The sequence below is a fragment of the Rhinolophus ferrumequinum genome, chromosome 5 (assembly GCF_004115265.2).
Source record: "Rhinolophus ferrumequinum isolate MPI-CBG mRhiFer1 chromosome 5, mRhiFer1_v1.p, whole genome shotgun sequence".
Lineage (NCBI taxonomy): Eukaryota > Metazoa > Chordata > Mammalia > Chiroptera > Rhinolophidae > Rhinolophus > Rhinolophus ferrumequinum.
Genome location: NC_046288.1, coordinates 43748451 through 43774459, shown reverse-complemented (window position 1 = coordinate 43774459; position 26009 = coordinate 43748451). Strand labels below are relative to the sequence as shown.

General features: G+C 36.0%; 1 protein-coding gene across 4 annotated transcripts in view; it reads right to left on the bottom strand.

Moving 5' to 3' along the window:
* The window catches only part of CCSER1 (coiled-coil serine rich protein 1), a 1122560-nt gene extending 1096805 nt beyond the window's left edge, over nucleotides 1-25755 (bottom strand). For 2 of the 4 annotated variants that reach the window (XR_004422964.1, XM_033105325.1), the window contains exon 1: nucleotides 25322-25754. The gene's annotated coding sequence lies outside the window, so the exon portion shown is untranslated. Of the gene's footprint in view, nucleotides 1-25321 lie in introns of all 4 variants that reach the window. The other 2 variants (XM_033105324.1, XM_033105323.1) reach the window with 1 other exon arrangement.
* Nucleotides 25756-26009: the final 254 nt, after the last annotated feature.

Below are 26009 nucleotides of genomic sequence, written 5' to 3'. Positions count from 1 at the left end.
AGTATCCCAAAACTCTCCCATTAAGCTGAATGCTCAGGAAAAAACAAGCCCCATTTCCAACTTCAGGTATGAGCCTTGATTCTTTTCAGCCATTATGCAAATTCATTCATCCTGGGCATAGATAAAAAGTAAATACATATGTATCCTAGGCACCCTAATCAAGATAGATCTGAAATACCGTGGTAGCGTTTCTTCTTCTAGAGCTTGTTGTGAGTCTCAGAATTTACTCCTGCCACCCTCCTACCAGTCATGGAAAAGAGCAGAGCTGATAACATCAGAGAGAAATAGAGTAGAAGCAATGATTTAATCTATTTGGTCATTGCTCTCCATGTCAACTCTTTTAGTTATATGGCTCAATGAATTCCCTGTGTTAAGATACTTTGATTACTACTTATAGGCAAAAACATTTCAAATTAATATATATATATATATATATATATATATATATATACACACACACACATATTTCATAACAAATTAAAATAGAACATATAGGTGAAGAAAATCTCTCCTTTCAAGTCATACAGCTTTTTATATACATTCGAATGGTATTTGCATTCTACCTGCTTAATGCTTTGGGATATATCGTGTGTTGGTCATAAACACTTCCTTAGAACACAAGCCCATCAGATCCATGTCTAACTGACCTTAGTGTTTTTCACAATGCCTTATACGTTGTTCAAATAGGATAAATAAATGTTTAATATTGAATAAATGAACAAATGGAAGAAATCAATCTATGTGGTTATCTCTTAGAACGGTGGTTTAATAAAAATATAAAATGATTACCTGCGTTTTCTCTCCAGTTTATTCTTTGCACCAAGTGTCTCGTTAATCACACAAGATATTCTGAAACTATCAATGTATTGTAGATTTTTAAAACTGAAATGCATTAAAAGTGTATATTAATATTAAATTACTGTTAACCTCTTTTGCAGCTTCAATATCTATATTCCAATTTAAATATGTAGTTTAAATTATAAAGAAAATAATCCCAAATAGATTTTTTAAATCCCACAGAGTCACTGTAAAATGAAACATTTTCAAACAATTAGATATTGAGCATATTGTACTTAAATAAACAATTCAATTGAACATTATAAATATACCTTTTTGCAGAAACCCTGCATGATCATGATTTTGATACATCTAAAATATAGTAATAAGAATATATTAAAATACTACATGAACATTTTTTCCTATGTTGGCTTTTATTATCCATTTCTTTTATTCATTATCATTTCTTTTTGCATAAGTACATTTTTCTTAGGTACATTTGAAGTGTTCCAGGCACGGATTTTCATTATTCAGTGATAGTAAGACTTTAGTGCTAATTGCTTTGACAGCTTTGCTTTAAATCTTTCATATTTTCATTCGTGCTAATCAACTGAGCAAGTTTTTGTCACGGTTGTGGGAGCTTTTATTAAATCAAATGCTTTACTTGTGATGGGGATGAAAAACAAATACTCTATTCAATAAGATTTTAATGATGATATTTTAAATAAACTCCAACTACAAAATAATATATAAAAATAATGAGCAATGTCACAGATTTTATATATATATATGTATACATATATATATATATGATATAGAGAGACATATATATAATAATTTGGATAGAGATATAGATTTGGATATGGATATATAGATATAGAAATAGATGATATAGATATATAGATATGGATGTACATTTGTTCACTGAACTAATAACTATTTAGGATCCTTAACTAGACAATATTTTTAAAGCCATCTATATATAAATAATAAACATATGCACTACATCAAATGTATTTTCTATAAAGATATTTCGATCAAGTAAAGCTCGCTTACTTAAATATCGGTCTTTCTTTTCAATTACGGTGCCCTATACATGAAAACATCATGGTGGTTGGTTGGTCAGTACTGGTTTTAAAAATATACTGCTATTACAATCAGGACATTGACAGGTGTGATAAAGATGAATGAGGAATAAGGATAAATAAGTGTTTTTATGTTCACAAGCTAGTAATGACATTTTTTAAAAGGTGAGTTTCTACATATACACAACTGGTCACAAATCATGCATCGCTTTCATTTAAATTGGCAAGAGGGAGGACTGAGGACATGTATCCCCACTAAGGACTAAGCAAGAACTTTCCAGAAATGTGAGAAACCCCACATTTTCCCCACATCTGCAAACTACATTACTATGGGGTCCCTTTTCAAAAAGAACAGAAAAATGCATTTAAAATGCAGAGTAATGTTGATTTCTATTCCTTTGGAAAATTGAACACAGCTCAGGTAGTCAGCATAAAGACTGATGACTTCAGACTTTCTTATGGTATGTCCTACCTATAAACTTTCTAACTATTTTACACTGAAATGAAAAACATAATGTGATTGCTTTTAATACAAACAACTTGAATATGAAAGATATATTGGCCTGTTGTATCCTCTTTATGGAATGTTTCAATTTTTCTGCATCACTAAATATTTTAAGCTAAGTTCTAAATAATTTCAAAATCAATATTGTAAAAATAAAATTTTCAGCTAAGACCAAGCCTATTTCTGATTTTAAATTGTCTAAACAAGCTTCATACTTTAGTTCATTATAAACAGTGTTTCCAAAATTGTCAGAGGCCGAAGTTATTTATTCATGAGATCAATTCTAATTTCAATTATTTATTTCCCTCGCCCAAAATGATCACTTTTTTAAAGAATCACTAAATATTGACAACTAAAAAGGACATCAGACATCTATTAGTCCAACTGCTGTAAGTTATTTCCCAGTTAATGTTGGGTTAATAGCACTACCTCTAATATGAAGATCAAGTGTATTCTTTAAGTACCAATGAAAGAGAAGTGAACTTCTATTTCACCAATATTAGACTCCCACTGTTTTTGAAAGGGCCACCAAATAGTTTGACCTTACAACAACAAAATATGCATACATTTATGTAGAAATCTTTAGCTAGGCTCCATGTCTTATCTAGTGAAGTGGTTAATGTTATAGATTACAGGCCCCGCTCAACTACTTCCTATGTGATCTTGGCCTATTTACTACTTAACGTCTTTAACCTGCAATGTCCTCATCTGTAAAATGAGAAAAATATCACTCTATCACCTTATTGTGAGGACTAAATGAGTTAGTATGTGTAAAATTCTTAGATTAATGGCTGGCAAATGTTAAAAGTATTATCAGAATTCTCTATTACTTGCAATTACAAACATCACTGGATTTTGAAAAAGATGCCATAGGAAGTACAGAGAAAGTTCTTGTAAAATCAAGATACCTTTCACATTCTAAAATACATTTCATTCCTCACATCTTTTATTAAGGATATGATCAAACCAGGTACATTAACAATGCAAAAGTTTTCTACATAATACTTCTTGAGTGAATATTTTCAAGAGATTGTGTTAGGTTTTTCAAAGTAAATCCATGGACATTTCAGGAGATCTACACACTACTGGAACTTACAGACACTATTTATTTTGTTTATGCTTCTATGCTTATTAGGGTGGCAGGGGGAAGGGGGACCACTAACTTCATCAACTCCCAAAAGGTACCTATAACTTATAAAGTTATATTACTAAAATTTGAGGAGATCCAAGATGGTAGAGTAGATAAATGCTATGCTTGCCTCATCCCATGAACACATCAAAATTACAACTAAATTATAGAAATATAAACCTGGAGAACCATCTGAAGTCTAGCTAAACAGAAGTTTTATAACTAAAGATAGTAAGAAGTCACATGGAGACTGGTAGGAGGGGCGGAGATACAAAATGGGCTGGTCCAACAACCATGTGTGGTAGTTAAAAACTGGGAAAAATATCTCGGCCAGAGAGGTTTCCCACAAAGGAGTAAGGGACCCCAGCCCTCCACACCAGGCTCTCCAGCCAGAGTACTGGTGCTGGGAAGAGGAGACCCCACAACTTCTGGCTGTGAAAAACAGTGGGGATTCTAACCATCTGGGTGGGATGGAAGGCTGCAGGAAACCCAGACGTCCACTAAAAGAGCCCACAGAGGCACCCATCTTGGGCTCTGGCAGAGGGGTGGTGACTCTGAGGTCACCAGTGAAATATGGGTAGAGGTTGAATTGTGTAACTTCAGGATGAGGGCTGGAGGAAAGTCCCCATTTTCCTTGCATATAGCCTTCCTCCTATGCAGGTGGCAAACAGGTGCCATCTTTCCTGTGTTGAGCCTGCTACCACAGGCAAAATCTAAATCTAATTGGCCTGAAGAACTCTGCTGCTCCACGCTGCTGACTCACTGAGACCCTGCCTCACCCAACTTGCATACCACAGGAGGCATTATTATCAGCTGAGCCTTATGGGAGCTGGCAGGTGGCAGCAGGTCTGAGTGTCCTGGTTTTTTGCAGAGCTACCTCATACTCAGTACTAGTGGCAGCCATCCTCGGTTCAAGGCGTGGCTTCTCCCATGCACCTCCAGGTACAGTACAAGCAGCAACCAGTGATAGATCACTTTGTAGCTCCTTTGTAGCTCCTTGGGACTAGGTAGTCTCAAGCTAGTCACAGGCAGTAGCTGTCCTGGGCCTCCACTAGCTGATTTCGTAACAGAAACTTTGCAAGCCAGAAGGGATTGGCACAAAATATTCTGAGTGATGAAAAGGAAAGACCTACAACCAAGGGTACTCTACCTATCAAGGCTATCACTAGGAATCGAAGGACAGACAAAGAGTTTCCCAGACAAGAAAAAGCTAAAAGAGTGCATCACCACCAAACCAGTATTACAAGGAATGTTAGAGGGACTTCTTTAAGAAGGAAAAAAAAAAAAAAAAAGATAAAAAATATGAATAATATAATGGCAATAACTACATATCAATCAACAATTACTTTCAATGTAAATGGATTAAATGCTCCAATCAAAAAGAAAGGATGGCTGAATGGATAAGAAAACAAAACCCTCATATACATTGCCTACAAGAGATTCACTTCAGGTTGAAAGACAGACACGGACTGAAAGTAAAGGAATGGAAAAAGTTATTTCATGATAATGGAAATAAACAAAAAGCTGGGGTAACCATACTTACTCCAGACAAAACAGACAAAATAGACTTTAAAACAAAGGCTATAACAAAAGACAAAGAAGGACTCATTAATCCCACTTCCTTGTATTTATTCAAAGAAAACCAAAACACTATTTCGAGGGGACGTGTGCATCCATATGTTCTCTGCAGAATTGTTTACAATGGCCAAGATGTGGAGGCAGCCTGGCTGTCCATTGATAGAAGAATGGATAAAGAGGAGGTTGTTCATATATACAATGGAATCTTGCTCAGCCATGGAAGGGAATGGGTTCTTGCCATCTGCGGCAGCATGGATGGACCTGGAGGGTATTGTGCTGAGTGGAGTGTCAGATAGAGAAATACAGATGCAATGTGATTTAGCTTATATGCGGAATCTAAAGAACAAATGACAACAACAAAAAAGAAACAGAAACGGACGCATAGATACAAAGAACATTTTGATGGCTGCCAGATTGGGGGCAGGGAGGTTGGGGGTGGGTGAAAGGGGAAGAGATTAGAAAATACAAATTGGTTGTTACAAAGTAGTCATGGGGATGTAGTTTATAGCATAAGGATTATAGTCAATAATATTGTAACAACTATGTATGATATCAGATGCATACTTGATTTTTCAGGTTGATACATGGCAGGGGAGCTAGGGTCAGGGTGAAAATGGTGAAGGGATTAAGAAGTACTAAATGGTAGTTACAAAATAACCCTGGGGATATAAAGTAAAGTATAGGAAATATAGTCAATGATATGGTAAAAACTATGTATAGTGTCAGGTGGATACTAGTCAGGGGGACCATTTCTTAAATTATATAAATGTCTAATCATATGGTGTATACTTGAAATTAATATAAAATAATATTGAACGTCAACTGTAACTGAAAAATTAAAAGGAGGGGGAAATGTGAAGGGCAATAAGTGGTCCAAATTTCCAGGTATAAAAGAAGTAAGTCATGGGGATGTAACATACAGCATGGGGAATATAGTCAATAATATAGTGATAGCATGGTACGGTGTCAGATGGTTGCTGGATTTATCATGGTGATCACTTTTTTTAGGTATCAAATGTTGAATAACTATTGTGTACACCTGAAAGTAATATAATATTGTATGCTGACTATATTTTTAATAAAAGTCTTAAAAGTAAAAAAAATAATGAAATTCACTCTTTAAAAGTCTTCTAATGTATTATCTTGCTTAAAATTAATCACATTCTAACCTACACATTATAAGTTCACATACTTCTGCAATACCATTTTTCTTTTAATGAAACTACATTGGTACAGACTAACAAAATGACAATTCTGTTTTTAATATAAATGTGAAAATGATTTTAAATGTTTGTGTTTATTGATGCATTCACCTCATTTTCAAACATGAAATAATTATGCCATGGTAACTTTCTAGGATTTTAAGCCTCTTGCCTCCAGTATACTGATCTCTTCAAATACTAGTGGTTTCGAGACATGTATTTCATAAAATTATTTTCTCAGAAAATTTATAGTAGCCACTTAGATGTTTGAACATTGCCAATATTACTTTCACATCTACAGGTACAAGATGCAAAGATGCTTATTTTAATAAAAAGGAACAACTTCTGGTTTGTAAAGTCCCTTTTACAATGGAACACTTTATTTGATATAGTAAAGCTATGCAAGATAAAAGGAAATAACTTATTCCACAACATACAAGCTATGCAGTCATTTATTAATTTTTCTGAGGTTCCATTTTTCAAACAAAAATGGAGATTAAAAAGAATTTATCTCATAGGATTGTTCTGAGACTGAAATGAGACCAAGAAAGTTAAGCATTTGGTACTTGTCTTGCACACAATATGTACTCAATCAGTGTTAAATTTTTAAGTTTGTAAACAAAGTTTTTAAAATGCATAAATAAAATTGCAATAAGAAACTGAGTAAATAAATAAAACAGCTAAGTAAATAAATAAACAAAATTACCAAAATATAAGAAGTAGTAGTCCGAAGACAAAAAAAGAAAAAAAGAAAAAAGGACTATGATTTAATCTCATACATTACTGAGCTAATAAAAATGAATACTTAATCTTATATGTTGAACACTTTTATAAAGGATATTATAGTGTCTTAAAAGGCAAGTAATCTGTGTGTGTTTTCAGAGATTCATAGCAGCATTTGATGTTGATTTGACAAAAATCAAACACAGAAGAGCATGGCCAAATCAGTGCCACATCCTTAAGTTAAAGAAAATCGATAATGTTCTAGGGAAATATTTTCAAAAGCATGCTGTTCTAATAGATGAATTGTCCTTTGGATAAATAATCATCGACTATTAAGATATTTTATGAACATGATATGGTCACATCAAAATTAGCTAATATAATGTTACACTAATTTACCTTAGTCAAATTCAAAAACAGTAAATAAAAATAACAATATTAAACTAAATCTTCCAACCCCACCTCCCTCTTTTATTATTTAACTCACACCTTTCTTGTGATCTGCTCCTTGGACCAAGTACAGGCTGGCAGACCAAACTAGCCAGCAATTAGAATGATGGTAATTGTTTTCCCAGGCTCAATCAGAGGTAATAAGTAGTACAGAGGAGACGATTTAAAAGGGAAAAAATGATCTAGAGATCATACCCTTTACATTTGTTAAATTTAAACATAAGGAAAAGCATAATTGGGGGAAAGTATTATTTTATACTTTATAAAAATTTAAAGACACTTTACATATTAAAATATTCCTCTGATCTTCTATACTTGTACTGTAGATTAAAATTCTACATTTGTGCTATATAAATTTGGTACTTTTCAAAAGATCAGAAATGCAAGAATGCAAAAAAATATGGAGGTTATGTAATCATGTATGAAAAGAAGAACAGTCCTTATCTCACTTGTTCACTATTTTAGTTGAATATTTTACTTTGAAACATTTTTTTCTCATTTAAAATTTATTTGCTATTTAAGTCTTATTTTATTTTGTTTTCATTGCACGTATTAAGCAAAGGATATTAAGTTTTGGCTTCAGTGTTAAAGATTTCCAAATGATGAAGACATAGTAAAGGAAAAAATATATAATTTTGACTGTGAGACACTTCACAGATAAAAATGTATTAATATAGTTAAAAGAATAATGAAACATCTATAACATGATCTGTAAAACAATGTTTGCATAAAGATAATCCTCTGTCAGACATTATTGGTCAGTTCCTACATCCAGATTGTGAATTTAAAAAACAAAATCACTTTTAGTTCAATAGGTATTAAAATACTAAATACACAGTCAGCCCAAGTCTATGGGCAATGCGAATCCAGGTAGGACTGAAGAGAAAATTGGAATAGCAATGAAATTTTATTTTAAAGGCAATAACATATAAGGCAAAAGGCAGACACAACTACAATTATTGTTTCTTTCACCCTTCCTAGTTTTGTTTTATAACTCTTTAATTATTTAAGTGTTATTTTGATTAAGTGGCATTCTGCATTCACTAAGTTGAGATTACCTTCTGCATAAAAAATGATGTATTTTGTTTGGTAAATTGGAAAGTTGTTCTGCTCTCAGATTTTGATTTGAAATCTCATTTGCGCCTATGATACCAGAATATTTTAAAGGTAGAAAGTAACAAAAGGATAGGATTAGCATTTCAAATGTCATCTAAAAAGCAAATAGAATTAAATTATTTTATTTTTATTACATTACTTGATAGCCGGAAATTTCCTGGCCATTAGATTTTTCTTATCAAAACTATATATAGCCAGAAAATACACTTTATTTACTCAAGTAAACATAATAATGGTCCTAAAACTTGCAAAAATATTTCTCAAGCAGTAAGTAATTTAAGTAAGCTGATCCCTTAGGTTGATTTTTAGAATGTTAGATAACAACAGTTTAATTACTGTATTATACAAAAGAGTACATAACTAATAAAAATGAATAAATGGAACATTTGAATTCTCAAAGAGGGAACTAAGTCTTAGAATAAAATATTTTAAATGAAATTTTTCCTCACACATATTACTTAGTGATTACAATAGTAGACTGAATATCTGAAACTGGTTTCATGTAATTAATTGTGCTATATACGTAGAAGGTGTAAAACTCATATGTGATCCTACTGTATTCTCTAAGCACTCTAAATCACCAAAGTCCCTTAAGAATCCAGTTGGCATTCCATGCCTGAAATGACTAGATATGTTGCAATTATATTATACTACTTTATCTTTTGTTTTTCCTCACTACTTTAAATAAGTATTTACCCAGCTGTTTCACTATGTGCATTACTAAATCAGAGTCCACCTTCACAAAAACATCAACTTATATCCAAGGCAGTGACAGTGAAGCAATTACTAATAGTTGGCGGTGGGATGAGTGTTTCAAGAAGTACTTGGTGATCCATATGTACTTGACTGAATGACATTCCACTTAAAATAATCTTGTCCCCTACAAATTGTATTGGGTGGGAAAGAGCATGTACAAGGTTTGAAATTACAATTAATTAAATGAACAGTAAAGGTTGCCTTCTACAATAAATTTGCCCTGGCAAGAATGTAAACATGACCTAGTTATAACTTGACCAGGCAAAGGATGGGAGCATGTTCAGAAAAGCTGTGAGCTATACTAAAGTGAAATTTTAAGAAAGAAATTCCGACTAAGTTTGGGAGAAAAAGTAATAGATGAAACAAACTGAAAATTAGTTTCTATCTTTAATTTTTTTAAAAGATATCTTATAGCTTGGGTGCCAAAATGACCTAAGAAGCAATGGATATACAAATAACAGTGTTTGGGAGAATGCAGTATGAAAAGAATGCACAGTTCACATGCATTAAAGATGTCAGCACCCTGACAGGGAACATGTGACCTGGGGCACAGCTTAGGCTGAGTGACTGTGGGCACAACCTCTCTGTAAAATGAACAAATATTATTTTACTCTATATTAAATCGTGCAGCTAATATAACTCATTTCCAATTTCTTTTTTTTTTTCTCCTTCCTCCCTTCCCAGAAGAAATCACTATCCAAAATTTGGTACACAGCATCCATTTTTATACATATTATGTAGCCATATACAATATGTAACTTTGATTTGCATGTTTAAGACTAAAATAAATGGTTTTAAACTCTTATAAATGTATATCTGGGAACAATTAAGCAATTAAGATTGTTGCCAGTTATTCATTATTTAAAAAAATGCTGCATTGAACTTTTTTTCAAATGTATTCTGATACACAAGTGAATTTCTTTAATGTAAAACGTAGGAGTGGAACTGCTTGATTATTGATTCTTCATATCTTCAACCTTACTAGACATTACCAAATGGTCTCCAAAGTGTCTATAATGATTGACGTTCTCACAAGAAATGCATACTAACACTACTCTGCATTCCTACCAAAACTAAGTGATGCCAAACCTTAATTTCTATCATTATGAGTACTACAAAATGACATGCCACTATTTTACTTTGTAGTTCCCTAATTATTAGTAAGATTGAGCATGTTGACTTTCCTACGAGTTTCCTCTTTTATAAGCTGCCAGTTCATATCTTTTAATCTATTTTATTTTTCTGTTGGGTTGTTGGTCACCTATTGTTGTGTTGTTGGCTTTCCTTATGTATTCTGAATACCTAACCATTGACGTTCATTGCAAAGATTTTTGTTTGTGATTTTTCTGTTCTCTTAATTGATGGTGACTTTTGATGTTTAGATAGTCTTAATTTTAATGAAAATATCAATAGCTTCCTCCAAAAATCACCAATTACCTCTTTTAAGTGTTTGTTCTTAGGGCCTTGTTCAAATTATCCTTCTGTAGTCAAGTGTAACAAAAATACCGTTCTATACTTTCTTCTCTAAGTTTTTAGATTTTGTCTACTCTTAATTTTGCAATTTCTGGAAGATATAACCACAAGAATTTCTGGGGCCTATAACATTTTTCTTTCTATAATGTATTTAATAAAGATTTATAAAACAAAAATATAGGGCAGCCATAAAACTCAGTTGGTTAGGCTCGAGCTCTGAACAACAGGGCTGCCGGCTCCTTTCCCACATGGGCCAGTAAGCTGTGCCCCCCACAACTATATTGAAGACAATGAGCTGCCACTGAGCTGTTGGAGGGACGGCTGGGTGCCTAACTTGGTTAGAGCACAAGCTCTGAACAAGGAGATTGCCGGTTCAATTCCCACATGGGATGGTGGGCTGCGCCACCTGTAACTAAAGATTGAAATTGGCAACTGAACTTGGAGCTCAGCTGCAGCCTCCACAACTAGATTGAAGGACAACGACTTGGAGCTGATGGGCCCTGGAAAAACACACTGTTCCCCAATTTAAAAAAAAAAAAATAGATTGTAAGGCAACACTTGTGAGGAAAAAAAAAAAAATATATATATATACAGGTATATGTGTGTGTGTGTGTGTGTGTGTGTGTGTGTGTGTGTATGTCACAAACTTCCACAAATTCATACACTACGGGGAAATGTGGTGATAACAAAAGTGATATGGACAGAAAAATAATGACTCACTCTAGCAAGAATATTCAAAATTTAGTTGTTAAAAAAATAAAGAAAAATTTTTTTATCCATTCATTCATGCACTAAAACTTATTGAATACCTGCTATATATCTATTTATAATATATATTACACTTATAATATATATTAATACCTGTCATGTGTATGTATGTGAGAGTACACGGATGTGTGTGTGTGTGCGTGTGTGTGTAAGTTCTTGCCAAGAAATGGGAATACATTGCTGGGATAAAAACAAATACAATGTCTATTCACATTTAACTTACAGTCTAAGGAAAAGAAAAATATTATCTAAATAATCTCACAAATAACTGTAAAATTACAGTTAACCTTAAGTGCTATAAAAAAAAGTACATGTTCTGAAAGTTTAAGCTGATATAAGTAAGTGATGTTTGAGTTGAGTGATGAAGTTTTGGAAGAAATGGCTAAATAAAGCAGGAATGAGAGAGCATATCAGGCAGAGGGAGGAATATGAACAAAGGTCACAGTTACTACTTATTGTCTCTCTTCCTCCTCATCTACTGAGCTAAGCAATAAAACTACCATCATGCAAGACTTCTGCTGAGTCTCCCTTGCTCATTTGTCATACATCCAACATTAGCACTAGTGTCTGGCACATAGTAGATGCTCAATAAGTATTCAGTGGTTTGAAATTCATGTGCTCAGTTGCTGCTATTGCAACATATGTGTTCTTTCATTTTAAAAAATTGGACAATAAATATAATTGAGTTTATACCTCCAAAAATAGAGCCTGGTAGAAACACTTAAAATCTATACAACTTATAACACAGAGTTCTACACAAAATCATAACAATTTTTATAAAAATCCTATATGCCTAAAAGGATAATGTAAAATTCCTAATAAAAAAAATTATACAGAAAATGAATAAACTTTTTCCTCTTTTAAAAAAGATGAAAGTGGATTGGTGGACTGGGTATCCCTCTATTGTATTTTGCATTTGCCTATAGTAGTTTGCTTTTCATTCAGCTATAATTGGTAAAGCTAAATATTAATATGCTGGGGGGGGAAATCACATGTGAAGCAATTTCCGCATTTTACTAACATAATTCCCCTATTTATCCATTGTGTAGAAGCTAATTCACATTACAGAAAAATGCATTGTAGCAGAACAGACTGTACTTAATTGTCTGGGGCCAACTAGGTATTGCTCACAACTCAGAGTGCAGCAAAGGAAACTCCCCAGGCGGGTTAAAGTCGTCATGGAAGGTTTCATGGAGTTAGGCCTGTAATGACAGCTTAGATTTGCATAAACAGAAAGGATTAAATACAGATGCTGCCTGGGTGAAGGTGCTCTAAATTACAAGGCCTTAACAAAGTAGAAGATTTATGTTTGAATTAACAAGGTGTGGTGAGCTTACAGAGGGCCTCGAAAGTCAGTCAGACAGTTCACATTCATTGAATAAGAAAAGAGAAACAAAATGTAGTTATGGAATGAGAAAGTGCCGTGAGAAAATACCCATTCAGAGACAGTAAAGAAGATGTATACTGTTCTATGCTATATGAAGAACAAGACTATCAATAAAACATGACAGTCCTTTTTTCAGACCTGTTTGAGTATATACTGAATCACCTTTGCATAGGTTGAATACAAATACAAACCCTTTAAAATGTATTCACCACCAACATTGTCTAAATGAAATTGATGTGCAGTGGGCAAGTATACCTTTCATAATCCAATTTTACACGAGTTATACTTAAATTAATAAGTATAGTAATTTATCCTATTAACTGTTGACATGATTTTTTTTTTTTTGGTTGCTCATGGGGAAAATGACATTTAATTGACAGGGTTGAAAAATGTACATTTTCACTCTTCAAATTTACTTATACATCCATCTAATATACTGGTCGATCTTCCACCAAAATTAATACACTTAAAAGACAGGGCCTCTGTCATTCATTTTCTTTAAATTATTCAATTGCCTGGCATTGTCTCTTGCAGATAGTGCATTCTTAATAAATAAATTGATTACAAAATGAATAAAGAACAAATGAATGATGACCTATGCCTACAAATACCAATAACCAACTAATGCTAAACTGTCTATGGCCAAAGGAAAAACATGTGTACATGAACTTATCACGTAAACCAGAAAGGGCTTGTTAACATATTATACCTCATCCCCTGTGATGGTTACATTGTAGGTCAGTTTGGCTCAGCTATGGTATTCAATTGTTTGGTCAAACACTAATCTAGATGTTGCTGTGAAAGTGTTCGTAGATGCCATTAATGAGCTGGACTCACTGTCTTTAAGTAGATTACCCTCACTGATGTGGGTGGGTCTCATCCAATTAGCTGAAGGCTTTCCGCAGCAAAAACTGAAGTTTCTTGGAGAAGAAGGAACTCTTTCTCAAACTGTCTGAGTTTCCAGCCTACCAGCCTGTTCTACAGATTTCAGATTTGCCAGCTTCTACAATCATGTGAGACAATTCCTTAGAATAAATCTTCTTATAGATAGATGATATAGATATATACACTACTGGTTCCAGTTTTCAGGAAAGCACTGACTGATTTACCCATCTCCCTGGGGAAAAAAAAAAAAAAAGAAAACCTAAAAATACACAGACCATTAAAAAAATTTAGACAAGACAGGTCCCATTATAAGACATCATGTTACTATATACATGTGTATGTTTGTATATACACAGATTTAACAAATATCGATCCAAGTTTTGATTAATATCAAATAATATTTCAGTAAAACATTTTAATTCAGTAATATTTGTATAGGGTCTTAAACTGGTTTTGATGGACGTGTAAACTCATTACCTTCTTCCACTGAAGAAGAAAAGAAGAATGTAATCACAGCGGGTCCCCATCTTTTCCTGACCACAATCTACATCAGAGGCAATCATCACTTTTGGTCCCTAAGGAGTTCTAGGGTTGACTGAGTGCTGAGGATTCCCGGGGCTATGCTTACATAAAACAAATGATTCACATGATTGCCGAAATTCATCCCTTTCTCTTAACAGTTTCATTATAAAACATCTAAACCATGAGCACCTATCATACTCACTCTTGAATCAGTTTTAAGGCAACTCTTCTTTGAGACAGACTAAACATAGTTTTTACAGGAGTGTTTCATCTCTAGTATTATTATAAAAATGGCTCTAGTGGTTTTCAATCCCTAAAACTAATGATGATCATATTACTTGACAAAATTCTAAATATTTAGCAAAGAAATAATTAATTTTCCAAACTATGAGTTTTTGGGGGGATGGTTAAAGAAAACTTTTGTTTTACTCAGTTTTTACACTTTAAAAATCCTTTCTTTTATATCTAAGTTATTTTGAATCCATGTTATTTTTCTGAATTATATAACTAGATCACCAAGGGGGAAAAATCTTTAAAAAATAAAACTTCTTTTTTAATACTTCAAATTGAAACATTTCTGCCAACACCAAGTAAAAGGAAAAAAACAAAACAAAAACAGAAACAACAACAGGAAAGATAAATAATGACCTACAGACAGATAGTATATATACTTTAAAAAAAGTGAAAGGTAGAACTACTAAGCGAAAACATCCTCCACAAAAGGCCACACAACCATTTCCTATGGTTCATGCACTTGTGAAATACAGAGAATTTCTGACCAAAAGATAAACTGTGGTATCTCACTATTCTTGAAATATCCCGATAAGGGAAGAGATAAATAGGCACACAAATTACCAACATCATGTAAAAGTTATCAGTTAAGTCAGTATTACAGCAGGGACAGGATGTATCACATGTAAGTAAAAGTGTGTTTCTATGATGATATAGTCAATTATTACCCCAAAGGACATTAAGAGCAATGCTATGTGTGGGGGCCAAGTACTGGAAAAAAGCACACTTACTCTGTATGGTTGTCCAGGTCACTAACGTGGCTACAAGAAGACTGAGAATGCAAGTCTACCAACTTCCATTCTCTCCAAGAACCACGGATAACATGGTTACTGCAAGTAGGAACTAAACTGTATGTTTCAGAAGGACAGGAACCATATGTTTCAGGAACTAACATATACACAGGGCCTAGTAACATTTGTTTAGTGAATGAAAAAATACTGCCAGCCTCACATGGCCTCAGATTTACAGACATTTTAAAATGTGGACCTGGGTTATGAGAAATGAGAGGAAATGCCATATCCCCAAAGCCTTAAAACTGAATGTGCAGTCTGGATTCTGGTTTGAGGAAGTGATAAACCAGACTCTCCTTTGACCCTCATTCTCCCTAATTAGTATGGGTATATCTGCCATAGTTCCTAGAATCCCTCCAGTCCTTTAAGTTTTTTCATGACTTTCAACCATTTTGGATTACTCAGTTCCAAGTTTAAAACAAATTTTCAGTCCATGAAAAAGCTATGGAGGCTAATATTCAAAGTGAACTTAGATGTGATTCAGGACAGTCGCTAATACTGAGAGTAGCTCACATAAGATGGACAAAATTCAAGTCACTCTTAAGCAGTATTCACTCATTTATCAATTACTGAGGATCTTCACATCACTGATTTAGACCAACTGCTTGAAAAAGAGAATAAAATATAAAATCCCTCCCTCCAGAGCTCACATGTGGGCATGAAGTACAAGCAAATAGTGATTATGATACTGTAAGGGGAGATGTGACAGTAATGTACACAGGCTGTTCCTGAAACTCAGAGAAGACTTCTTGCATGGGACTGGGGTAGCCTTCCTTGAATTTACATTTGAATTGAGCCCTGAAGCATCCATTGGAATAAACCAAATGATGGAATGTTAGTCACTCCGTGTGAATGATATAGTGTCTGCCAACAGCAGGCCCTGGGATTAGTAAACACAAAAGCAACAAAATCTGTTGCACAATTTTCAAAGACGAGTTCAGCAGGAGTCTAGTACCCTGGATAGCTCCATTGCATCAAAGTTGACAAGGAAACAGTTCTAGCAGATTGGAAGGGGGACTGGAAGATATCCAGAACTTCAAATTTACCAATCTGTCCCATACTCAAATTAAAACTCTTTCATTTTTAAAGTGCTTCATCCATTCCTATCCTTGAGCTACCTGACCAATAGGTAAAATTCCTTTTAAAATTTAGGAACGTACAGATCTATCATTTTGTTATCAATAAGATATTTTGAAACTTTACCTGTAGTAAATTACTCTTAGTCTTCATTTCTAATATGAATTCAATTTGGTTTAAAGGCATTTTCTTCCTTTTCCTAATCATCTCATCTGATGTTTCTGGGATATTTATATGCTTTTCTGCCTTCAAACTTTTCCTGAATGCCCTAAAGATTACTGAATGTTATTTATAAAGGAGTATTACTCAGTAACCATAGTTCATAGTTCATTCAGACTGAATGCTCTGGTAACTTGTATATCTATAAATAAACAAAAGCCAAACAAACATAAAAATAGTTTCTAAAGGATGAATTACCTAGAGCAGGGGTGTCCTAACTGCAGCCCGCAGACCAACTATGATCCATAATCCATTGTTAATTGGCCAACAGCAAATTCCAAAAATATATTTAGTTTACTTAAATAAACCAGGTGAGGCAATACGTACTTCACCTCGAGTGAGCGGCCCGGCTGCTTGTGTATTTTACCGCATATGGCCCTTGGTGAAAAACGTTGAAAAAAGTTTGGACACTCCTGGCCTAGAGTGTTAAAGCCTACATTTGCATTTATTTCTGCCATGCCTTTATTCATGTATACTTGTTTAGTTTTATTTGTAAACCTGATATAGGTTTTTGATAAGTTGTCTCCTACTGTTGTGAAAAATAAACAAAAAACAAAGAAGCCACATACACACAACAATAACAACCCATTAACAGAATCACAGTATTTACCTACTTCTAGAAAAGAGCTAATTGCAGTGAATAGGCACATAAGAAATATGACATGCTAGCCTAAATTTGGTTGTTAATTAAGGTATATGACTGAGACACCCAAAAGAGTTGAACTGGGGTAGTACACCTGGCTTAACAAACACTTCTTGAACATAATACCACTAGGTTTCATTAACGAATGGGAAAAATTGGAGAAGGCATCATACCATCTGGGGTATGTTTCTTCAGCTGTTCTACATTCCAAGCATATCATGTTCAAATAAGGTTATGAAGGAGAATGGAGAAGAACCAGATCATCTTGAATTAACAACTGACTAGAAAAGGAGAAACAGGCAAATTCTAAAGAATTCACATGCACATTCTGTGTATATCTGTACACACTTATCACACTTGTGTACCAAATAAGACATGAAAGAACGCATTTTGTTCATTGTGGGTTATGCTGTTCAGGAACCATACAAGGTGCATTCTTTTTTAAACAGAATGACTTATACATAATAAGCATTTACAAAATGTTCATTGTCAGTGATGATGAATGAGGTAGCTCTTTAGTGGGACACAGCCAGGTAAGGGAAGATAACATGTAACAAAATGAGGCAGTCTGGTGATGGCCAGAACCCAGAACTAGACTATCACCGTAGTCTGGGAAGTGCTATAGAGACCCAGCCATAAATGTTCTAAAAAGTCCAACCAGCCTGAGTATCAGGAGGTATGGCAATATGCCCTAAGTAGTTGGCATCACAGAGGTTCAAGAGTGAGTACTGAAAATTTAGCATACCTCTAGCAGCTGGCAATGTTTAAAGATTCAGGAAAGTGGTATTTTAGGAGGAGTTTGCTGGCATATAAAAGGACTCAGGAAATGAGATGGTTTCAGAGGGAGGATTCCCAGTCTTTAAAGGAACAAAGAAGGCTCTGTCAGAAAAGCCTTGCTCAAAGAACAGGAGAAATAATACCATTAGGTAATTTATCAAGATGCAGGGAAATATATGAAGTGAGAGATTAGTTTCAGTTATAAGAAAGAAGCATTATTATACATATGATATAATATTAGAGCTGGACATCAAGGGTGGCGTAATGTTAAGTCCCAAAATGTTGGACTAGAAACCAGTCAATCTTCCCACTACACAGGAGGATTGGTCCTGCATCAGGGGCATGAGGAGGTTCCAGTTAATGATTCAATTAGTCCAGTAACAGAAACAGATTCTGACAAAAGCTACAAAATTGGCGATATCTGAAATACTCAGTTAACAACCAATTATTTTGTTTTGTTCTTGATATAATGCATCCACTATTATTCACATTATTGACTGATTTAATTAGTATAAAATATATAACTCCATACAGTTAGTCTAGTAGAGGGCTACAGAATAATCAAATTTAACTCTGATTATCCACTGACTTCTACAGAATCAGCCTTTAAATATTTATTTTGCTACAAACACTCAAACACTGATTAAACCCACATTTAAATAAATGAATTGAAGAGTAAAAGCCAAAAGAAACTAAACTGATACCACCATGTGATATTTCCTTCTCATGGGAGATAAACTGGATTAACGGACTGCACCTAAGAGCAACTTTGCTTAAGCAAGGTACTCAAAGCTCTGAGTGAACCTTTCCAGAAGATAAGCCATGTATCTCCAAATATGGAGAATATCTATAATAGTTTTTGAACATTCTCTACATAATGGCACTCGTTCTTAAAATTATACTTGTTACAGCTTAAATTTCCACTAATGAGTTGGGAGATTCTGACCAGAAATGGTAAGAGAATTGTGATTGAGTGGTACTGAGGGTACAAAATATCAGTGTTGAAAAGAACAACCAGAAGATAGGAGCTTTAGCCTTATAAGTCCTTCATCACTTCTTCCAATTACCCAAGAAGCAACAACAGCATCATGGAAGATGGTGGCAACAGGGCAGATAGTACACAGATAGTGCTGGGCACTGAGTTAAATCGGGAACAAAGCGAAGACACACTCCTTCACACTTTGTCTACTCATTTCATAATTTCTGCATCATTGTAATAAAAACAATCTAACTCTGGTTTAGACAGCTTGGCAAATCATAGAAGAAAGGCTCAGTTTCCTCATCTCTAAAATATGCATGAAAACATCTTTATAATATTAGATGAGTCACATGGCATAACATATATAAACTTCTTATCATTTAGGACGTGTTCAGCACGTTGTAGCCATGTCATCATTTACAAAGTAGAAGGGAAAGCAATACCTATTTCACATGCTGTATGTTCTAGGACTCTATATTAAAGTCTTCCTTAGAGGGTCTTCCTTTGGAAAAACATGAAACATGCATAGCATGAGGGCACAGAGTTATTCAAACAATATTTATTGGACATCTACTATGTATTGGGCACGGTGAATCCCTGATGATACAATACTGAACCAATTACAAAAATAAACATAAGGTTAAAATTGCAATAAGGACCACAAGGTAGAAGAACATGGAAGTAAAACGATATATAATAGGGTAACTGATGTAGCAAAGGAGGCCAAGAAAGGTTTCCTTAAGGAAGGAAGGGATGATTGAGTTTATATCTGTAACAGAGAGAGAGTGATAGCGGGAAGGAAAGAGTCAACAAGTGAGGCAGGGAGGGAGGGAGAGAGAAGAGGAAAGGAAGTGAGAGAGATACTAAAAGATATACAGGATGTGAACACATTATCTATAATCTTGAAAGATGCTGAGATGTGGTCTAAAATTTATTTCAGTGATAAGACTTCTAGAACGTCCCACACATGTGGTAGTACTATTATTGCACAGCTAAAATGACTGTAATCTTATACAGAGAAAGATGATTACTACATACCAAGACCAAAAATATCACAAAAGAGTCAACAAAACTAAACAGAAAATGGTCAACTTTTGTACACTCGGCATACTTTTGGCTTTATAAATGACTATCAATAAGGTCCAGCCTGAGTCATTACTGTCCTGTTAAATTCTACTTATGTATTGCTTCCCCAATCATTAGCAAATATGTGCACAGGATTAGAAAGTCACTTAAATTTTTAAAAATAAAGTCAACACGAAAATCTTCTGATGGAGAGTGTAACACAGTATCTTCCAGGTCTAAATAGTTAAACCTTAGTTATCTCTACCATTTGAGGAAAGTACTTACATACAGAATGGGCAGAAGACTCAGCCTTCGGGTTTTAGTGTTTAGTACTCTAGGTCAGTGGTTCTCAAACTTTACAGTGCAGAAGAATCACACAGACGACCCCATCCCAGAGTTTCTGATTCAGTCAGTCTGTGGTGGGATTGGCATTTTAACAAGTTCCCTGGTGCTGCTTTTCAGGGAACCACATTTTGAGGACTACTACTCTAGGTTAAGAATTTGCCATTAGAAAATAAGATGTTTCCTTATAAATGAGCTTTAGATTTTATTTAGTTTCAGAACATAGTCATGGTACTCAAGTATTTTAATAAGTTAATAGAATTTAAAAATTGCTAACACCATATAAATAATGCAAAATCAAAAGCTGTACTTTAAGTCAATCTAAGTACAGAGCCACAATTTGGAGCAACAACAAACTTCAACTGTCAAATACCTAAGCAAATAGCTTTAAATTTTTGCTTTAATATCATACCACAGACCCCAGCACACATTTGGAATCACTACTTTTTTTGCTGTTTTATTTAGCCCACATGAAAATGCTTAAAATGCAATATGGTCATATTAAAATAAGAACTGATAACAATATCTTGGTACTGTATCCACTGCAGTTTAGACTGATCATTTTTACATTTTTATGTTATATTTAGTTTAAGCTACATGTTGAAGTATGTTTCTTTTCTTATAGTGTTTTTCATCAATCTCCCTATCTTTTCCCACTGCTTATCCCACCCCAGACTTTATATTTTTTTGTTAACTGACACTCATGCATAGTGAAGATAATATTGCTTATAGAAGCGTACGTTCTCAACATAAAGCAAACAGATTTTGTCACTATCCAGTAGGGAAATCATGAAAAAGCTGTCAGTCATACAGTAAGAGAGATTACATTATCAAAGCGATACACCTGTGACATATAGTCCAAAACCAAATTCAAAAGAGACCAATTAACAGATAGTCTAGTTTGTACTCTGACTACCTTGGAAATCATCCCATTCCTGCACAAATATGAAATTGGTGATTTAATAGGTTTTTCATTTTTGGAATAACTCTTATCTATTCACTGTCAACAAAAAATATATGTGAAAATCTTTTAAATCAACTAAACTGAAAGTAATCCTACTCTGTTATTTACTGAAAGTCATATCTAATATTTGTACTATTTCTTTACTGTCACCATAACATACTTCTGGGGTGGCATATTGAATAGACAGGCTCAAAGTCAATTCAGATTATTTCCCCTTATATTCTTAAATGGAGAAATGCAAACGATTTTGTATATTTACAAAAACAAACATATATACAAAAAAATAAGTTCAGAATGCTTAGAGATAGGACATGTTCCTATTATTAATACAACCTATTTACCAGAAGATAGGTAAAATATCTTTGAAATTGTTGCTACAATCTAAAATTGTTCCCCACAAGCTCTATAACTTCATTATAGCTCTATAGCAACGGAAAATAATGTCAGGATAATGAACTACTATGTGGATGAACTCTAATAACTTAAAAATATGATAGAAAATAAATTACTTAATGGGTTACACATTTTATATGAAGAATAAAATATTAAGCATTCAATAAATGCTTACTATCAATACAGTTGTGCTCTTATATATCGCATACTTTTTTTCCTTCAGAGCATATCTAAGGAGGGTCGGTTAAGGATGTACCCCAAATACCTCACTATAAAGAGGTTGTATATGCCACCTTGTTATTAATACCAAATTCAACACTTTAGTGTGATGTGGTATATTGAAATGCTAAGAGTAAGTATTGTTTACAAATCTACGCGTATGTTGAGCATTTCGATCATTAAAAGGTAATATAAACTCAAAGATTTGTTTTCTAAGGTATTAAAATATGTAGTTAGAATTAATTCCAAGAATAGAGTATATAGAATGCTGTACATCAAAAACAGACTCACCTGCACTTGGCACAACAAATTCAATCACTTTGCAATACCTAAATCTATTTCAAAACAAATTTATCTTCCCTTATATGTTTTGTTCTTTTCCATAATTCCAAGATGAATCTTATACTTCATACCTTGTAACTTTTACCTCGTAGTCTCATCTATAAGCCACTAATCTTATGGATCCTTTAAGATCCGGACCAAGAAATTCTTACTTACCCCTAAAGCCTTTGCAACCAGAACCCAGTATGAAAGGTTATTGTCAATGCTCGAACTCCTACAGTCCTTATTAGATATGCAATCTCTTTTTGTCATGGTTGGTTATCTCTGTTCAAGCATGAGCATTAGATTCCTCCCAACTGGAAAGTAAGCTCCTGAAGGGCAGGGAGCAAGGGAGTCTTAGGTTCTCCATGTCTAGGTAGTACCTTGCATGTGACAGGCCAATCGCTATGAGTGCTATGTTGAATAATAAAATGCAATAAAGAGTTGAGTAACTATAAAATATAATACATTTGTTATTTTCCACTTCATGAGTTTGTTTTAAATTTACATTCTATAGTGTAAATAATACATCACTAAAATAATAAACAGTTGCTGATTCTCTGGCAGTGTCAAAGTACAAAATATTTATAAATGTGACTTTTTAGTGATTGTAATACAGTTCATCAAATACATTTAAAAATCTCAATGATTCAGAAAAGTTAATGTAACAACACTCAGTGGGGCTTTCAGTGTAAGTTATAAAAGGGAATTTAAAAAACTGCACATGCTCCAATGTTGAAAATGTATTTTACACCAGTATGAACATAACACAGTCAAAATAATTCATCCCTAACTCTGCTTTGTCTTTTAAACGAATAGGACTGGTAAGGAAAGCTACTTCCACACTGGGGGGGGGGGGGGGTGAGGAGAGGGGGGGGGGGAGGGGAGGGGAATCAACATCCTTTGATCAAAATAAGGACCTCCTTAATTAATATCAAAGGAAGACAAATCACTCTGACAATATGTTAACTAGTTTACTTCTCTTTCTTCTCTGTGAAATTATTTAAGGAGTGGTTGTAACACGGAATTTCAATGTTTTAAAAACACTGTGCTTGGCAGGCCGGTAGAGACATCCCAACTTAAAATAATGACACTGTCCTACTAACTCAGTCACAACCCTGTCACGGGTTCTATAAAAGCACAGGTTGCTAACTTTTAAGAACAAACAAATTTGCTAAAGCACAGTTGGTAGACACTGTCCTAGTCATCTCTAAGCTTCAGGTGTCCTTGGAATTTGTACCTGTTAAAAATCAAATAGAAAGCGAAACCAAAAAAAAACCTGGTGTAGCCTAGATTAATGGCATTTTACATCTTTTAATAGCTAGTTTTTAATCAGTAGTAATTAATATAAACTCAGCTATGTGTCTGTTCCTCTTTTCTTCCCAAGGCTTTTAATAAAACCAGCTAGCTTTATAGTAAAATACGTGTACATCACTTTTAATAGCCTTTCTTAAGTGTAAGGATGGAGGGTCACTGTTACATTTCAGTGAGAAGGTAGTCAACTATAAAGATAAGAGAAAGGAAAGCTGTTGAAACCAAGTAGGTACTTTCTGTCTTGTGGGGCCTATTGATGGCCTGAAGAGGTAACAGTGGAGAATAAGTACATAAAAATATTAAAAGGCAAGAGATCTTCTAAGAGAATTCTAAGAAGCAGTTTTTCCATCTGTAAAAGACAAGTGATTTTCTAACTTCCTTTCATATTCCAGGTCCTACGACAGAGCAGGGGGAAAGCAAGAATTGCTTCTAGAAATTCTTATTCTGAGAAATAAAGAGGAGAGATGGAAGAGAGGAAGAGACAGAAAGGAGAAGAGAGGGAGAGAGAAACAAGCTCAAGATACACTGAAGGAAACCCCGAGAAATTTCACAACTCTTGGCCATAAATAGCCTTTCTTCTCACTCCGGATACCTCCTCCTTTACATCAGCAAAGCTCAGCCTCCACGCGCAGAGGCACCATTCACAAATCCCTCCGTCACCCTTCCCGTACACCCCTACCCCTAGATGGCACCGCGTGTAAGTCCCTGGGAAACAAGCCAAAAGATGAGAGGGCCCAAGGGGCCACCTGCGCTTTGGGTTCAGGACTGATTTTCTTTTCAGGTGAACCAACGCATAGTCGGGAGCTCGAACATACAGGAACACACAGACGAACGAATAACACACACACACACACACACACACACACACACACACACACACACACACCGTCCCTGGAACCACTGACGCGCCACCACAAAGCAATTTGTCCACACTAAGTCGCTGCCGTTCCTGCCGTCGCTGGGGAGGGTCTCGCCTCCAATCCAGGAAGCCAGCGCCAGAGGACAAGCAGGCGGAGGCAAGAGGCGGTCCCGGATCAGGCACTGCGGCTCCCCTGGGAGCCCTGGGCTCCCAGCCCCCTCCTTCTTCTTCCCTCTCCTCGGCGCCGCCCCCGCCAGGGCGCCTGCAGCCCCTGGCGCCAGCACCTCCGGCCGCCCCTACCTGCGGGACAGCGGCGGCTGGGGAGGGGAGCGGCCCGGAGCCTGCGCCAACTCTTGCCTCCTTGGCCGGCCGCGCTCCGCATCACCCTGGAGCGGCGGCCGCGGCCCGGGGAAGCAGAGCATTCAGGAGCGCAGAGGAAAAGGCCACGCAGAGCGCCAGGAGTCGCCGGCCCACAGCGAGCGAGCCTGCCCGCCTCCCTCCCACCCCACCCGCAAGGCCAGGTCTCCACGCCACGCGCGCTGGGCCCACAGCTGGCCCCCGAGGCCTGGGCGGGGGCTGCTCCAGGGCTTCCTGGGCACGGCGCAGTCACCTGCCCGGCGATCAACCCCGTGTCCGCCAGGGACCGGCCCCAGTGCGGCGGCCACACGACTCACGACCCTCCGGGCGCAGGGGCACCGGGAGCTTTACTACCTTGAAGGATCTTGGCTGCTTGTTACGGCTCCTCCCGGGCACTCAGAGATTTATGTCTTCGGGGCACGGGGGTGTCTTCCCTAGACCCCCTCCTATGCCCTCCCTCCCCTTTTCGGGTCTTGGGCGCCTTCGCTCCACTCCCAGTTGCAGAGTCGAGCTGCGTTATTTAATAATCCTCTTGCTCCTCCTGCTTGCGCCAGCAGAGCTACTCTGCCTGAGCCACCTCTTCCCAGTCAGTCATGTTAGAGAGAGAGAGAGAGAGAGAGAGAGAGAGAGAGAGAGAGAGAGAGATAGAGAGAGAGAGAGAGAGAGAGAGAAACGGATTGGCAGTCGGTCGGCGACTATTTGTGGTGAGAGAGAGAAAAGCAGAGCAAGAGGAGGGCAGGGGAGGGACGTGGGGAGGTGCTTCCAAGTGTGCGAGTGCTCGGAGTGTGACTGTGCGGGGAGCCCAGGAGCCACCTCCCCGGCAGGCTGTGCTCCCCACTGTGAGGAGGGCGGTGGCGAGCACGGCCTTTATAGGGATGTGGGGGCGGGGGGCGGGGGTTAGGTAGGGCGGCGCCGGGCCAACTGCGTCGCGGGTTATCACACATGCATACTCACACATTAACGTGAGTACACCCACTGCTGAGTTTTCCTTTCAGGGGAAGCCGCATCCGACCATGCTGACTTCGCTTTCGCCTTCGCCCAT